Here is an 18,254-nt window from a genome sequence, read left to right on the forward strand (position 1 = left end):
AATAGATCATACATCATATACATTATATGAATTATATATAGATCATACACGTTATATACATTATACGCATTATATGCATTATATACATTATATGCATTATATAGATCATATACATTCAATAGATCATACATCATATACATTATATACATTGTATGAATTATATATAGATCATACACGTTATATACATTATACGCATTATATACATTATATAGATCATACACGTTATATACATTATATGCATTATATAGATCATAAATTTTATATAGATCATATACATTCAATAGATCATACACGTTATATGCATTATATAGATCATACACATTAGACACATTATATACATTTAATCCATCCATCCATCTTCAATACCGCTTATCCTCATTAGGGTCGCGGGGCGCTGGAGCCTATCCCAGCTGACATAGGGCGAAGGCAGGGGACACCCTGGACAGGCCGCCAGTCCATCGAGGGCACATGTAGGGACATACAACCATTCACTCTCACATTCACACCTATGGGACATTTAGAGATCAATGAACCTGCAGCATGTCTTTGGACTGTGGGAGGAAGCCGGAGAGCCCGGAGAGAACCCACGCTGCCACGGGGAGAACATGCAAACTCCACACAGAAGGACCGCTCCGACCGGGAATCGAACCCGCGGCCCTCTTGCTGTGAGGCGACAGTGCTAGCCGCTACACCACCGTGCAGCCCCACATTATATACATGATATGCATTATACACATTATATAGATCATATACATTACATGCATTATATACATTATATGCATTATATGCATTATATACATTATATGCATTATACACATTATATAGATCATATACATTACATGCATTATATACATTATATGCATTATATACATTATATGCATTATATGCATTATACACATTATATAGATCATATACATTACATGCATTATATACATTACATGCATTATATACATTATATGCATTATATGCATTATACACATTATATAGATCATATACATTACATGCATTATATACATTATATGCATTATATAGATCATACACATTATATGCATTATACACATTATATGCATTATATACATTACATGCATTATATACATTATATGCATTATATACATTACATGCATTATATACATTATATGCATTATATACATTACATGCATTATATACATTATATGCATTATATGCATTATACACATTATATGCATTATACACATTATATAGATCATATACATTACATGCATTATATACATTATATGCATTATATAGATCATACACATTATATGCATTATACACATTATATGCATTATATACATTATATGCATTATATGCATTATATACATTATATTGATCATACACATTATATGCATTATACACATTATATGCATTATATACATTATATGCATTATATAGATCATATGCATTATATACATTATATGCATTATATAGATCATATGCATTATATACATTATATGCATTATATAGATCATATACATTATATACATTATATGCATTATATAGATCATATACATTATATGCATTATATACATTATATGCATTATATAGATCATATACATCATACACATTATATACATTATATGCATTATATAGATCATACACATTATATGCATTATATACATTATATGCATTATATAGATCATACACATTATATGTATTATACACATTATATGCATTATATACATTATATGCATTATATACATTATATAGATCATACACATTATATACATTATATAGATCATACACATTATATGCATTATACACATTATATGCATTATACACATTATATGCATTATACACATTATATGCATTATACGCATTATATACATTATATGCATTATATGCATTATACGCATTATATACATTATACACATTATATGCATTATACGCATTATATGCATTATACGCATTATATACATTATATGCATTATATACATTATATAGATCATACACATTATATACATTATATGCATTATATACATTATATGCATTATATAGATCATATGCATTATATACATTATATGCATTATATAGATCATATACATTATATGCATTATATAGATCATACACATTATATACATTATATGCATCATATAGATCATATACATTATATGCATTATATACATTATATGCATTATATAGATCATACACATTAGACACATTATATACATTATATGCATTATATAGATCATACACATTATATACATTATATGCATTATATAGATCATATACATTATATGCATTATACGCATTATACGCATTATATACATTATATAGATCATACACATTATTTACATTTTATATAATGTATAGTAATATAGTAATCGCCCTCAGGCACGTGCACTTTGTTCCTTATGAATCCTTTAATGTGAACTGGACCAGAGTCCAGACTCAGAGTCACAACTGGACTCTGAGTCTGGACTCTGAGTCAGGACTCTGAGTCTGGACTCTGAGTCTGGACTCTGGTCCTCTGACGTGGTCCGGGGGCTCCGTCCTCTAATTGAATGCTGCAGCAGTAAATATGGAATAATGACGGCATGAGGTCTGTGGGCCTCCAGCAGCCAATGAGGAGCCGGCGTCCAGAGTCCTGACCTACAACATTCCCAGAAAGAGGCTGCTTTGTGGCCAATATTGGAGTACCCCCCCCCCCCCCCCCCCCCCATCTCCCTGCTGCTGGAGGTCAGCCTTAAAGAAAGCATTAAGCAAACAGCTAATGGAATCAGGGCTATAATAATACGGGGATATAGTGAGACAATTCTATTAACAAGATATAAATCATGTTGAGTGTGAGGTAAGTGTTTTTTAATTGATTGATGGAAACGGCGATCCATAGGTTTCTGGAGACTAACAGCCATTTACTGTCTGCTGCGCAGCAAACAGGCAGAAAGGGAAAAGATAAGAACATTACGGCGGTCTGAGGAATAAATTATTCACAAAAGATAATCATTTAGTGCTGACGTTACTAATGTGAAGAAGCATTTAATCTGCCTGCTGCTTCTTATGAAGATTAAACCAGAACCCTCATTACCCACACGCTGGCCTCTAATGGGGGGAGCAGTGCATTCTGGGAACTATACAATAAGGACAAACACACATACATATATACATATATTTATATATGTATAAATATATACATATATAAATAGATCTATGTATAATTATATATATTATATATATATATATATATATATATATATATATATATAATATATATAACTGTTCATTCTGCATTGATTAAAATACAACAAACTCAGTATATTATTATTGCAGAGATTATTGTAAATATAGCTATACAAATATTGAAATGCACAATTATGAACTGAAAAGAATTGTTATTGTTTCCTGAAAAATAATTACATCATATAAAGTAAATGTTTATTGATTTAGTTTAATTTATTAAACTAACTGATCTGAGGTCTGATGTGTGGACTAACTGATCTGAGGTCTGATGTGTGGACTAACTGATCTGAGGTCTGGTGTGAGTACTAACTGATCTGAGGTCTGGTGTGGACTAACTAATCTGAGGTCTGGTGTGGACTAACTGATCTGAGGTCTGATGTGTGGACTAACTGATCTGAGGTCTGGTTCCTGTACTAACTGATCTGAGGTCTGATGTGTGGACTAACTGATCTGAGGTCTGGTTCCTGGACTAACTGATCTGAGGTCTGATGTGTGGACTAACTGATCTGAGGTCTGGTTCCTGGACTAACTGATCTGAGGTCTGATGTGTGGACTAACTGATCTGAGGTCTGGTGTAGCGTTCAGGCGTCCCCGGTGGTCTCAGCGCTGCGTGAGGTGGTCCTGCATGTTCCCGTTATCTCCTCTGACGTTGACGGACAGCCGCCATTAAACCCGGGCGTCGCTGCTTTTCATTGGCCAGGAAACAGCTGTTGCCTTCAGATGCCGTTTGATGGGATCCATTTGAGCCCGAGGCTTTGTGACGAGGCCGGTGTACATGTGTGCTATCGACGCGCTGTCAGCTCGGGCTTTGTTGGGCTGTGATGGATGTGTGTGTGCCAGGCCCTTATCTAGTGATGTATTGGAAACAGAAGCAGCCAATAGCAGGCCTCCGTGGTGTCACGTGCCCCGCGCCGCGTGCTGCATATTAAAAGCTTTATGGAGGAATTAAACGTGCGGCTGAGTTGGCAGAATGAAGCAGTTATGAGGCTAAGTGGACCAATCAGCTCTCAGCACTCTGTCTGCCTCACCTCCACCTTATGTATGGTTATGATGTATATTTATGTATATCTATATAGATATACATACATATACATACATATCTATATATATATACATATCTATATATATATATATATAGATATGTATATATATATAGATATCTATGTATATGTATGTATATATATATACATACATATCTATATATATATACATATCTATATATATATATATAGATACGTATCCATACGTATCTATAGACATATGTACGTATACGTCTCTAATGAGTGTCGTCTATAAGCGGTCAACAGGAAGTCGTGTCAGGTGCAGGAGGTCAAGAGGTCGACCCTCACAGGTGATCCATCAGAGGGAGGCCTGACTCCTCCCCCACACAGACCAGCGTGGTGTCCTTGTAGATTTAGTGGTCACTACTCTCAACTTTGCCCATTAACCTGAGTGCAGCAGGCAGTCCGCCCCCCCAGAGCACGGGGGGGACATTTATTACCCAGGGACACTCTAATGGATCCCAGTTAAGGTGTGTTAACAATTTTTCTATTGATTAATTGGAAGAGAATCATAGCCAGACTAACTTAGCCCAGAAGATTTAGTGGCTTTTAAGGTAGTAGCGATGAATATAATGCTTTAGAAAGAGCTTCTGTACATTATATATATGACACCTGCTACATTAAGCTGCATTAAGCTTTAATACGTCTTCATTACTGGCACTCGGCCCAACCCCTTCAAGGTTGAAATAGAGATCCACCTTTCATTAGACCAGCCATCACGGCTCTGTGGAGAGATATCAAATAATAATGGAACTGTTGAAACAGTTCTGCCCGAGTCGTTAATGTTAATCGATGTATTAAATATTAAAGATTTCCATAACGGGACTCTGAACCGCTGCCACGCTTCTCCCATCAGGACGCTTCACACGGAGGGACGCTCATCGTCTGTAATTAGGTAAAGTAGAGGATGATGACGACCTCGTGACCTTTGACCCGCGGACTCTGCTGCTCAAACAAGGGGAAGTGAAAGACTTCAGAGATACACTTTACTTAAAGGGACAGTACACTAAAGATCACTTGACTGTGTGGGCAGGAATACAAACCGGAAACTAGGAACCAGGAACTAGGAATTAGGAATTAGGAACTACTGAACCCGAAACGTCATCAAGATTACGATCTGGATACAAGAAGTATATCGTCGTCATGGTGACGTCTCTCATTGTGATGCTTCGAAGCCTCCAGTTTTGGTCGTCGCCTTCTTGTTTTGTTGTAACCGGTGAACAGGAAGTGACCATATCTGGATTGAAGAGAAGTGACCTAGAGACCTGTCAATCAGCTTGTAGCTCCGCCCAAAAGCATCCACTGCTTTATGGTCTGTTTGCCTCTAAATGACCATAATTTACTAAATGAACATCATTCTGTATTGAAGAAGACTTGAAACTAGAGATTGAGACCAAAAACTAATGTTTACAATGTTTACTGAGGGAATACATCAAGAGAAGTAGAGTCATTTATATAGACTTCTATACAACCAGAGGAGTCGCCCCTGGTGGTCAGGAGAGAGAATGCAGCTTTAACACATGAAGCGTAGACTTCTATACAACCAGAGGAGTCGCCCCCTGGTGGTCAGGAGAGAGAATGCAGCTTTAACACATGAAGCGTAGACTTCTATACAACCAGAGGAGTCGCCCCCTGGTGGTCAGGAGAGAGAATGCAGCTTTAACACATGAAGCGTAGACTTCTATACAACCAGAGGAGTCGCCCCCTGGTGGTCAGGAGAGAGAATGCAGCTTTAACACATGAAGCGTAGACTTCTATACAACCAGAGGAGTCGCCCCCTGGTGGTCAGGAGAGAGAATGCAGCTTTAACACATGAAGCGTGGACTTCTATACAACCAGAGGAGTCGCCCCCTGGTGGTCAGGAGAGAGAATGCAGCTTTAACACATGAAGCATAGACTTCTATACAACCAGAGGAGTCGCCCCCTGGTGGTCAGGAGAGAGAATGCAGCTTTAACACATGAAACATAGACTTCTATACAACCAGAGGAGTCGCCCCCTGGTGGTCAGTAGAATGCATCTTTAGTGTAAAGCAGTAGTACCACACTGAAGCATACTTCATATATATACATACATACATATATATACTTCGTATACTTCAGGATGAAAGACATTCTCTTTCCGCCGCACACGACGCAGCAAAAATAAACGTCTCGCAGCGAGTAAACGTCAGAGTGGCGAGAAGGCGGCGGCGGCTCTATGACCGGTGTGTGCAGAGAAAACAGCCCCTCCAGGACGCCCCCCCCCACCCTCCACAGGACGCCCCCCCCCCACCCTCCACAGGACGCCCCCCCGCCCACACATCAACCACAGGCTGTTTCTTTCCCTCCAGTCCAGAGCTGACTCATGTCTGAGGAGCGCTCAGAGTTTCCAGAGAGGATTCTCATCAAAGGTCAAAGGTCACAACATGCCCCCCCCTTTATATTTAGTCTATTAAAAAAGGACAGAAACATATTAAATGTGTTTCTACACTCAGATCGCTAGATTTATTTGACAGTAACAATAAAGTTCATCTTTATACTAAATAAACTTTTTTTTATCAAATATTAAGAGTTAAATAAACATGTTAAAACAAGATAATAAAGAGTGAAGTAAGTGAAACTATTGTGCTAAGCTAACTAGCTTCAGACAGACATTAAAGGGGTAATTAACATACATCTTTGTGCTAAGCTAACTAGCTTCAGTCAGACGTTAAAGGGGTGTCTAACATATATCTTTGTGCTAAGCTAAGTAGCTTCAGTCAGACGTTAAAGGGGTGTCTAACATATATCTTTGTGCTAAGCTAAGTAGCTTCAGACAGACATTAAAGGGGTGTCTAACATATATCTTTGTGCTAAGCTAAGTAGCTTCAGTCAGACGTTAAAGGGGTGTCTAACATATATCTTTGTGCTAAGCTAAGTAGCTTCAGTCAGACGTTAAAGGGGTGTCTAACATATATCTTTGTGCTAAGCTAAGTAGCTTCAGACAGACGTTAAAGGGGTGTCTAACATATATCTTTGTGCTAAGCTAAGTAGCTTCAGTCAGACGTTAAAGGGGTGTCTAACATATATCTTTGTGCTAAGCTAAGTAGCTTCAGTCAGACGTTAAAGGGGTGTCTAACATATGTCTTTGTGCTAAGCTAAGTAGCTTCAGTCAGACGTTAAAGGGGTGTCTAACATATATCTTTGTGCTAAGCTAAGTAGCTTCAGTCAGACGTTAAAGGGGTGTCTAACATATATCTTTGTGCTAAGCTAAGTAGCTTCAGTCAGACGTTAAAGGGGTGTCTAACATATATCTTTGTGCTAAGCTAAGTAGCTTCAGACAGACGTTAAAGGGGTGTCTAACATATGTCTTTGTGCTAAGCTAAGTAGCTTCAGTCAGACGTTAAAGGGGTGTCTAACATATGTCTTTGTCCTAAGCTAAGTAGCTTCAGTCAGACGTTAAAGGGGTGTCTAACATATATCTTTGTGCTAAGCTAAGTAGCTTCAGTCAGACGTTAAAGGGGTGTCTAACATATATCTTTGTGCTAAGCTAAGTAGCTTCAGACAGACGTTAAAGGGGTGTCTAACATATATCTTTGTGCTAAGCTAAGTAGCTTCAGACAGACATTAAAGGGGTATCTAACATACACCTTTGTGCTAAGCTAACTAGCTTCAGTCAGACGTTAAAGCAGTCGTAAGCAGAGGAAAGTGTTTCCATGAATGTGGAGCTTCATCTTTACAGACCGCTGAGCTTCACTCTGAGCTTGTGTAAATAAATGTACTCTCCATCCTCGGTGGAGCTGCAGAGCAGTTATACACATATCTCTATATATATATATTTATATATTTACATGTGTATATAAACCAGGACGTGCAGATGCCTCTGTGACGGCTTGACGGAACGCCGCCGTTTGGCCCGTTTATTGTTTAATGCCACATTAGCAATCTGCAGCGTTCGGCGCTGCCAGGCGAGGCGGCTCGAGGCAGATGGGCCGCTCCGTCAGACGGGTCCACTGCCACATAAATCCCCCTGCCCCCCCCCCCCCCCCCCCCCACCACCAGAGCACTAACGGCGTGTTATGGCGAGACCAGAACCGCTGCCAACGGCAACAGTTCATGTTTCTCCCTGTTCAGACATTTGAGGGATGGATTCAGATGTTCGCTCATTAGTATGAACCAGATGTGTTGCTGACTGAGGGGACCAGCAGAGACCAGGACCCAGCACAGACCAGCAGAACCCTGCCACAGGTCAGATGTGTTGCTGACTCAGGGGACCAGCAGAGACCAGCAGAGACCAGGACCCGAGACCAATAGAACCCTGCCACAGGCCAGATGTGTTGCTGACTGAGGGGACCAGCAGAGACCAGGACCCAGCACAGACCAGCAGAGACCATGACCCGAGACCAACAGAACCCCGCCACAGGTCAGCTGTGTAGAGGGTTACTTACTGATGAGACAGACCAGGACCCAGCACAGACCAGCACAACCAAACAGAACAGACCAGACCAGACCAGAACAGACCAGAACAGACCAGACCAGACCAGACCAGACCAGAACAGACCAGACCAGACCAGAACAGACCAGAACAGACCAGAACAGACCAGAACAGACCAGAACAGACCAGACCAGAACAGACCAGAACAGACCAGACCAGACCAGACCAGAACAGACCAGAACAGACCAGACCAGACCAGAACAGACCAGAACAGACCAGAACAGACCAGACCAGACCAGAACAGACCAGAACAGACCAGAACAGACTAGAGAGACTCCTCACCTCAGAAGTCAGTGAGCTTTATTTAGGACATTGTTTGTTGTCCTGTTATTGATCACAACAAAGCGCGTATCAATAACGACAGTTTATGGTCTGCATCTCATTATCTGGCAGCAGAACAAGCGTATCAGCGGCCAGCAGCCGTCAAGGCCGTTAAGGGGAGTGATGCATGCTGGGTAGATAACCAGCGGGCTGTGATTGGGTAGTTAGTGTGGATGGGGGCGGGGCATTAGACAAGAGGGCGGGGTGTCTCACACACAGAGAGACAGACGATATTATTTATACAAGAAAAGATTAAAATAGTTAATTTTTTTATTACAGGAAACTTTTTATGTGTTTAATATTCATTTAATACTTCTTATTATGATTTTAGTTATTATGATGCTGTGAGCGCTGCATGTCTCACCCCCACATGTCTCACCCCCACATGTCTCACCTCCACATGTCTCTCCTCCACATGTCTCACCTCCACATGTCTCACCTCCACATGTCTCACGTCCACATGTCTCACCCCCACATGTCTCACCTCCACATGTCTCACCTCCACATGTCTCACCCCCACATGTCTCACCTCCACATGTCTCACCTCCACATGTCTCACCCCCACATGTCTCACCTCCACATGTCTCACCTCCACATGTCTCACCTCCACATGTGTCACGTCCACATGTCTCACGTCCACATGTCTCACCTCCACATGTCTCACCTCCACATGTCTCACCCCCACATGTCTCACCTCCACATGTCTCACCTCCACATGTCTCACCTCCACATGTGTCACGTCCACATGTCTCACGTCCACATGTCTCACGTCCACATGTCTCACCCCCACATGTCTCACCTCCACCTCCCTCCCCTCCACCTCCCTCCCCTCCACCTCCCTCCCCTCCACCCCCCTCCCCTCCACCTCCCTCCCCTCCACCTGTCTCCCCTCCACCTGTCTCCCCTCCACCCCCCTCCCCTCCACCTCCCTCCCTCCCCTCCACCTGTCTCCCCTCCACCTCCCTCCCCTCCACCCCCCTCCCCTCCACCTCCCTCCCCTCCACCTGTCTCCCCTCCACCTGTCTCCCCTCCACCTCCCTCCCCTCCACCTCCCTCCCCTCCACCTGTCTCCCCTCCACCTCCCTCCCCTCCACCCCCCTCCCCTCCACCTCCCTCCCCTCCACCTGTCTCCCCTCCACCTCCCTCCCCTCCACCTGTCTCCCCTCCATCCCCCTCCCCTCCACCTCCCTCCCCTTCACCTCCCTCCCCTCCACCTGTCTCCCCTCCACCTCCCTCCCCTCCACCTGTCTCCCCTCCACCTCCCTCCCCTCCACCTCCCTCCCCTCCACCTGTCTCCCCTCCACCTCCCTCCCCTCCACCTCCCTCCCCTCCACCTGTCTCCCCTCCACCTCCCTCCCCTCCACCTCCCTCCCCTCCACCTCCCTCCCCTCCACCTCCCTCCCCTCCACCCCCCTCCCCTCCACCCCCCTCCCCTCCACCTCCCTCCCCTCCACCTGTCTCCCCTCCACCTCCCTCCCCTCCACCTCCCTCCCCTCCATCCCCCTCCCCTCCACCTCCCTCCCCTTCACCTCCCTCCCCTCCACCTGTCTCCCCTCCACCTCCCTCCCCTCCACCTGTCTCCCCTCCACCTCCCTCCCCTCCACCTCCCTCCCCTCCACCTGTCTCCCCTCCACCTCCCTCCCCTCCACCTCCCTCCCCTCCACCTGTCTCCCCTCCACCTCCCTCCCCTCCACCTCCCTCCCCTCCACCTCCCTCCCCTCCACCTGTCTCCCCTCCACCTCCCTCCCCTTCACCTCCCTCCCCTCCACCTCCCTCCCCTCCACCCCCCTCCCCTCCACCTCCCTCCCCTCCACCTGTCTCCCCTCCACCTGTCTCCCCTCCACCTCCCTCCCCTCCACCTGTCTCCCCTCCACCTCCCTCCCCTCCACCTCCCTCCCCTCCACCTGTCTCCCCTCCACCTCCCTCCCCTCCACCTCCCTCCCCTCCACCTGTCTCCCCTCCACCTCCCTCCCCTCCACCTCCCTCCCCTCCACCTCCCTCCCCTCCACCTGTCTCCCCTCCACCTGTCTCCCCTCCACCTCCCTCCCCTCCACCTGTCTCCCCTCCACCTCCCTCCCTCCACCTCCCTCCCCTTCACCTCCCTCCCCTCCACCTGTCTCCCCTCCACCTCCCTCCCCTCCACCTGTCTCCCCTCCACTCCCTCCCCTCCACCTCCCTCCCCTCCACCTGTCTCCCCTCCATCCCCCTCCCCTCCACCTCCCTCCCCTCACCTCCCTCCCCTCCACCTGTCTCCCCTCCACCTCCCTCCCCTCCACCTGTCTCCCCTCCACCTCCCTCCCCTCCACCTCCCTCCCCTCCACCTGTCCTCCCCTCCACCCTCCCTCCCCTCCACCTTTCCTCCCCTCCACCTCCCTCCCCTCCACCTCCCTCCCCTCCACCTCCCTCCCCTCCACCTGTCTCCCCTCCACCTCCCTCCCCTTCACCTCCTCCCCTCCAACCTGTCTCCCCTCCACCCCCCTCCCCTTCACCCTCCCTCCCATCCACCTGTCTCCCCTCCACCTCCCTCCCCTCCACCTCCCTCCCCTCCCCTCCACCTCCCTCCCCTCCACCTGTCTCCCCTCCACCTCCCTCCCCTCCACCTCCCTCCCCTCCCCTCCACCTCCCTCCCCTCCACCTGTCTCCCCTCCACCTCCCTCCCCTCCACCTCCCTCCCCTCCACCTCCCTCCCCTTCACCTCCCTCCCCTCCACCTCCCTCCCCTCCACCTCCCTCCCCTCCACCCCCCTCCCCTCCACCTCCCTCCCCTCCACCTCCCTCCCCTCCACCTGTCATCCCCTCCACCTCCCTCCCCTTCACCTCCCTCCCCTCCACCTGTCTCCCCTCCATCCCCCTCCCCTCCACCTCCCTCCCCTTCACCTCCCTCCCCTCCACCTCCCTCCCCTCCACCTCCCTCCCCTCCACCTGTCTCCCCTCCACCTCCTCCCCTCCACCTCCCTCCCCTCCACCTCCCTCCCCTCCACCTGTCTCCCCTCCACCTGTCTCCCCTCCACCTCCCTCCCCTCCACCTCCCTCCCCTCCACCTCCCTCCCCTCCACCTCCCTCCCCTCCACCTGTCTCCCCTCCACCTCCCTCCCCTCCACCTCCCTCCCCTCCACCTGTCTCCCCTCCACCTCCCTCCCCTCCACCTCCCTCCCCTCCACCTCCTCCCCTCCACCTCCCTCCCCTCCACCTCCCTCCCTCCACCTGTCTCCCCTCCACCTCCCTCCCCTCCACCTGTCTCCCCTCCACCTCCCTCCCCTCCACCTCCCTCCCCTCCACCTGTCTCCCCTCCACCCCCCTCCCCTTCACCTCCCTCCCCTCCACCTGTCTCCCCTCCACCTCCCTCCCCTCCACCTCCCTCCCCTCCCCTCCACCTCCCTCCCTCCACCTGTCTCCCCTCCACCTCCCTCCCCTCCACCTCCCTCCCCTCCACCTCCCTCCCCTCCCCTCCACCTCCCTCCCCTCCACCTGTCTCCCCTCCACCTCCCTCCCCTCCACCTCCCTCCCCTTCACCTCCCTCCCCTCCACCTCCCTCCCCTCCACCTCCCTCCCCTCCACCCCCCTCCCCTCCACCTCCCTCCCCTCCACCTCCCTCCCCTCCACCTGTCTCCCCTCCACCTCCCTCCCCTCCACCTGTCTCCCCTCCACCTCCCTCCCCTCCACCTCCCTCCCCTCCACCTGTCTCCCCTCCACCTCCCTCCCCTCCACCTCCCTCCCCTCCACCTGTCTCCCCTCCACCTCCCTCCCCTCCACCTCCCTCCCCTCCACCTGTCTCCCCTCCACCTCCCTCCCCTCCACCTCCCTCCCCTCCACCTCCCTCCCCTCCACCTCCCTCCCCCTCCACCTGTCTCCCCTCCACCTCCCTCCCCTCCACCTGTCTCCCCTCCACCTCCCTCCCCTCCACCTCCCTCCCCTCCACCTGTCTCCCCTCCACCTCCCTCCCCTTCACCTCCCTCCCCTCCACCTGTCTCCCCTCCACCTGTCTCCCCTCCACCTCCCTCCCCTCCACCTGTCTCCCCTCCACCTCCCTCCCCTCCACCTCCCTCCCCTCCACCTGTCTCCCCTCCACCTCCCTCCCCTTCACCTCCCTCCCCTCCACCTGTCTCCCCTCCTGGTCCCCAGACCTCCTGGTCCCGTGTGTGTTAAAGCCTGATTCCTCAGGTCAGCTGCTGACAACCACCGGGCTCAGGTCTCCTGAGAGGACATGGAGGACTTGTCTCAGGTGATTGTGGGCCGATGTCTGTGACAGGTAATGGGTCTGCAGGGGGCGTCCTGCTCTGCTGCAGCGTCCTCTCTCCTCCTCACGTCTCCCCCGGCTGGCGGCTTATTCACTGACCGTTAGCCTGGAGATGTGTTATTGCTCACGTTTAGAGGCGCTGACAGAAGGCATTCCAGCTGCTCCTCCGCCGGGAATCACAATGAAGGATTGGACTTCTGCTCTCCTCCTGAATCCCTCAGTCTGGAAGTCTCTGCTCCACCTCATCATCCAGAACACCGTCCTCCTCCTCCTCCTCCTCCTTCTCCTTCATCCCTCGCCGTGTGTCACATCTGACGGGTCGGGAGGCTGAAATTGGCTGAAGAGATTCTCAGTCATGGAGCTCCTGATTTGTCAATCACTTTTCAATTAGCTAATGAGCTGCACCAGAAATGTAGCTCCTGGAGGAGCTGAGGTAGGACGGAGGAGAGCTGAGCCAGCACCACTTATCCACTCCTTCACACACAGCAATGAAATTAACTCAATATAATATCATTACCATTATGCAATTGATCACATGGTGGGCTTCTTAAAGCAGGGCCACCTGAAGGCCAGAAGATGACTTTCTCCTCCCGGGGATGAGGAGATACAAAGACTCCTATCCTCTGAGCGGAAACACCAACTAAAAGGTAGATATAGTTTCCTGCTAACTGACTTTGAAATGGAGAATATCAATAACAATAATAATAATAATATTCTCTCAAACAATATTTTTTTTTACTACGACACGATACAATACGATACGATACACAACGAAAAGATACAATACGATACAAAACACTAAAATACAATACGATACGATACAATAGAATACAATGCGATACATTACACTACAATATGATACAATACGATAAACTACAATACGATACAATAAACTACAGAACAATACAACACGATACACTACGACACAATACAATTGTGTCCATTTTTAATCCTCCTCCACATTTAAACCTCCTCCACATTTAATCCTCCTCCACATTGAATCCTCCTCCACATTGAATCCTCCTCCACATTTAATCCTCCTCCACATTGAATCCTCCTCCACATTGAATCCTCCTCCACATTTAATCCTCCTCCACATTTAAACCTCCTCCACATTGAATCCTCCTCCACATTGAATCCTCCTCCACATTTAAACCTCATTTAAACCTCCTCCACATTGAATCCTCCTCCACATTTAAACCTCCTCCACATTGAATCCTCCTCCACATTTAATCCTCCTCCACATTTAATCCTCCTCCACATTTAAACCTCCTCCACATTGAATCCTCCTCCACATTGAATCCTCCTCCACATTTAAACCTCATTTAAACCTCCTCCACATTGAATCCTCCTCCACATTTAAACCTCCTCCACATTGAATCCTCCTCCACATTGAATCCTCCTCCACATTTAAACCTCCTCCACATTTAAACCTCCTCCACATTGAATCCTCCTCCACATTGAATCCTCCTCCACATTTAAACCTCCTCCACATTTAATCCTCCTCCACATTTAAACCTCCTCCACATTGAATCCTCCTCCACATTGAATCCTCCTCCACATTGAATCCTCCTCCACATTTAATCCTCCTCCACATTTAAACCTCCTCCACATTTAAACCTCCTCCACATTTAAACCTCCTCCACATTTAATCCTCCTCCACATTTAAACCTCCTCCACATTGAATCCTCCTCCACATTGAATCCTCCTCCACATTTAAACCTCCTCCACATTTAAACCTCCTCCACATTGAATCCTCCTCCACATTTAAACCTCCTCCACATTTAAACCTCCTCCACATTTAATCCTCCTCCACATTTAAACCTCCTCCACATTGAATCCTCCTCCACATTGAATCCTCCTCCACATTGAATCCTCCTCCACATTGAATCCTCCTCCACATTGAATCCTCCTCCACATTTAAACCTCCTCCACATTGAATCCTCCTCCACATTGAATCCTCCTCCACATTGAATCCTCCTCCACATTTAATCCTCCTCCACATTGAATCCTCCTCCACATTTAAACCTCCTCCACATTTAAACCTCCTCCACATTGAATCCTCCTCCACATTGAATCCTCCTCCACATTGAATCCTCCTCCACATTGAATCCTCCTCCACATTGAATCCTCCTCCACATTGAATCCTCCTCCACATTTAAACCTCCTCCACATTGAATCCTCCTCCACATTGAATCCTCCTCCACATTTAAACCTCCTCCACATTGAATCCTCCTCCACATTGAATCCTCCTCCATCATTAAACCTGTTTTTCTCTGAAACAGGGAATCGATTGTCAGTAATCTGCTGCTGATGGAGGAGGCGCTCCTCCTCTTTAGGTGAATCTCCTCCTCCGTCAGCTCTGACCTTCCCTCTCGGCCCGACGGCGTTCGCTGAAGGACGTCTCGATGTGCTGACGCTGCACTTCCTGCCGTCAGCACGGCGTCGGCTGCCAAGGTGTGAGAGGTGTGAGAGGTGTGAGAGGTGTGAGAGGTGTGGTTGATGAAGCTGAGGAATCGATGGAGCGAGGAATGATGAAGAAATGAGTGGAGGAAACGGACAGGAGGCTGAAATGACGGTGTCACATTAAGTGAGGGGGGGGGGGGGGACTTCAAAGTAAAATGCAAAGAGAGGAGGAAGAGGAGGAAGAGGAGGTGATCGATCAGAACTCAGCGTGTATTATATTGTATTAGTCTGTAAGGAATTCATTATTCATTCTGGAACAGATCGCCACCCAATTTGGGTGAAAAGTGAAAAAATGTAATTTGAGATTTTGTAGTTTGAAACAAATTTTACTGCCAAATAAATAAATAGAATCAATATAAATGGTAATCATCAGTCAGCTTGATTTTAAATAACAGAACTGTTTAATTATTATGTGTTTTGGCCTTTTTAATGATCATTATTCAGCAAACCACTTACATTTATAAATATAACATGAATAATATTGACCTCATTGGCTGATCGTTTTCAACATTAAATGCTGGATATAATATACTATAATATAGTATTTTATTATTTGATCATTTTAAATATATATTTTATAACATCATATAATATTTTATAATGTAATGTACTCTAATATAATATAATATAGTATAATACAATATAATATACTCTAATATAATATTTCACAATATAATATAGTATAATATTTTGTAATATACTCTAATATAATATAGTATAATACAATATAATATAATGTGATATAATATAATATATTAGCAGCATCACGCACAGATTCATATTTAATGAGAATGCAGAAACATGGAGCATCTCCTGCAGTCTGCATCCGCCCAGCGTTTCCAGGCAAATTGATTTATTTCACATTATTAATGAACTTTGCGGCGGCTCCACTTGTCAGCTGTGGCCCTCGAGGGTCAATGAGAGAGGAACCTGATGTTAGCGGATCCGGCTTAAGTGATTCTGTCGCGCTAACGATTCAATATATCAGGACAAATGTCAGCTGCTCGTAATATGTTGATTCTCCGGTCGGATCTGCATAAGCACTGCAGGTCTCTGTGTGTGTGTGTGTGTGTGTGTGTGTGTGTGTGTGTGTGTGTGTGTGTGTGTGTGTGTGTGTGTGTGGGGGGGGGGGGGGGTTAAATAAATATTTCATGCAGAGGTAGAATCATGTGAGCGCTCTGATCAAACACCACAGGGCCTCTGGTGTGTTTTTATATGGTAAATATCGCACATATCATTCATAATTAAGATGTGTTGGATAGTGGATATGAATGTGTGCATAGCCTGCAGTGTGTGTGTGTGTGTGTGTGGGGGGGGGGGGACTAAACTGCTGGCTGCAGTTTTCTGTCCGGCTGCAGAAATCGCTGCGATGGATCGGGGAGAGAGATTTAGTTGTTGGTGGCAGAGGTCGCTGCTTGTGTATTCTGTGCAGTCAATAATAAGTTCGGACTTATGTAAATGAGCATCCACAAAGACCTTGAAGGCTTTTGCATCTGGGAAGAGCTACTGGCTGTGGGATCCACTTTATTATTATTAATAAAGTATAATGCTCATGTTTCTCTCTGCTGCAGCTTCTCTTACAAATACATGCTGGATATGCTAAAGTTAGCTTTTGTGTTTGATAAACGAGTATTTTATAAAAACGCTGCAGACACTTGAACCCAACGGTCATACATGTGATCATGTGATCACACATGTGGTCATACATGTGATCATGTGATCATACATGTGGCCATACATGTGATCATGTGATCACACATGTGGTCATACATGTGATCATGTGATCATACATGTGGCCATACATGTGATCATGTGATCATACATGTGGTCATACATGTGATCATGTGGTCATACATGTGGTCATTCATGTGATCATGTGGTCATACATGTGATCATGTGATCATACATGTGGTCATACATGTGGTCATTCATGTGATCATGTGGTCATACATGTGGTCGTACATGTGATCATGTGGCCATACATGTGATCATACATGTGGCCATACATGTGATCATGTGATCATACATGTGGTCATACATGTGGTCATACATGTGATCATGTGGTCATACATGTAATCATGTGGTCATACATGTGGTCGTACATGTGATCATGTGGTCATACATGTGATCATGTGGTCATACATGTGATCATGTGATCATACATGTGGTCATACATGTGGTCATACATGTGGTCATTCATGTGATCATGTGGTCATACATGTGGTCATACATGTGGTCATACATGTGGTCATTCATGTGATCATGTGATCATACATGTGGTCATACATGTGGTCATACATGTGGTCATTCATGTGATCATGTGGTCATACATGTGGTCATTCATGTGATCATGTGGTCATACATGTGGTCGTACATGTGATCATGTGGCCATACATGTGATCATACATGTGGCCATACATGTGATCATGTGATCATACATGTGGTCATACATGTGGTCATACATGTGATCATGTGGTCATACATGTAATCATGTGGTCATACATGTGGTCGTACATGTGATC

The sequence above is a fragment of the Cyclopterus lumpus genome, chromosome 12 (assembly GCF_009769545.1).
Source record: "Cyclopterus lumpus isolate fCycLum1 chromosome 12, fCycLum1.pri, whole genome shotgun sequence".
In the NCBI taxonomy this organism is placed as follows: domain Eukaryota; kingdom Metazoa; phylum Chordata; class Actinopteri; order Perciformes; family Cyclopteridae; genus Cyclopterus; species Cyclopterus lumpus.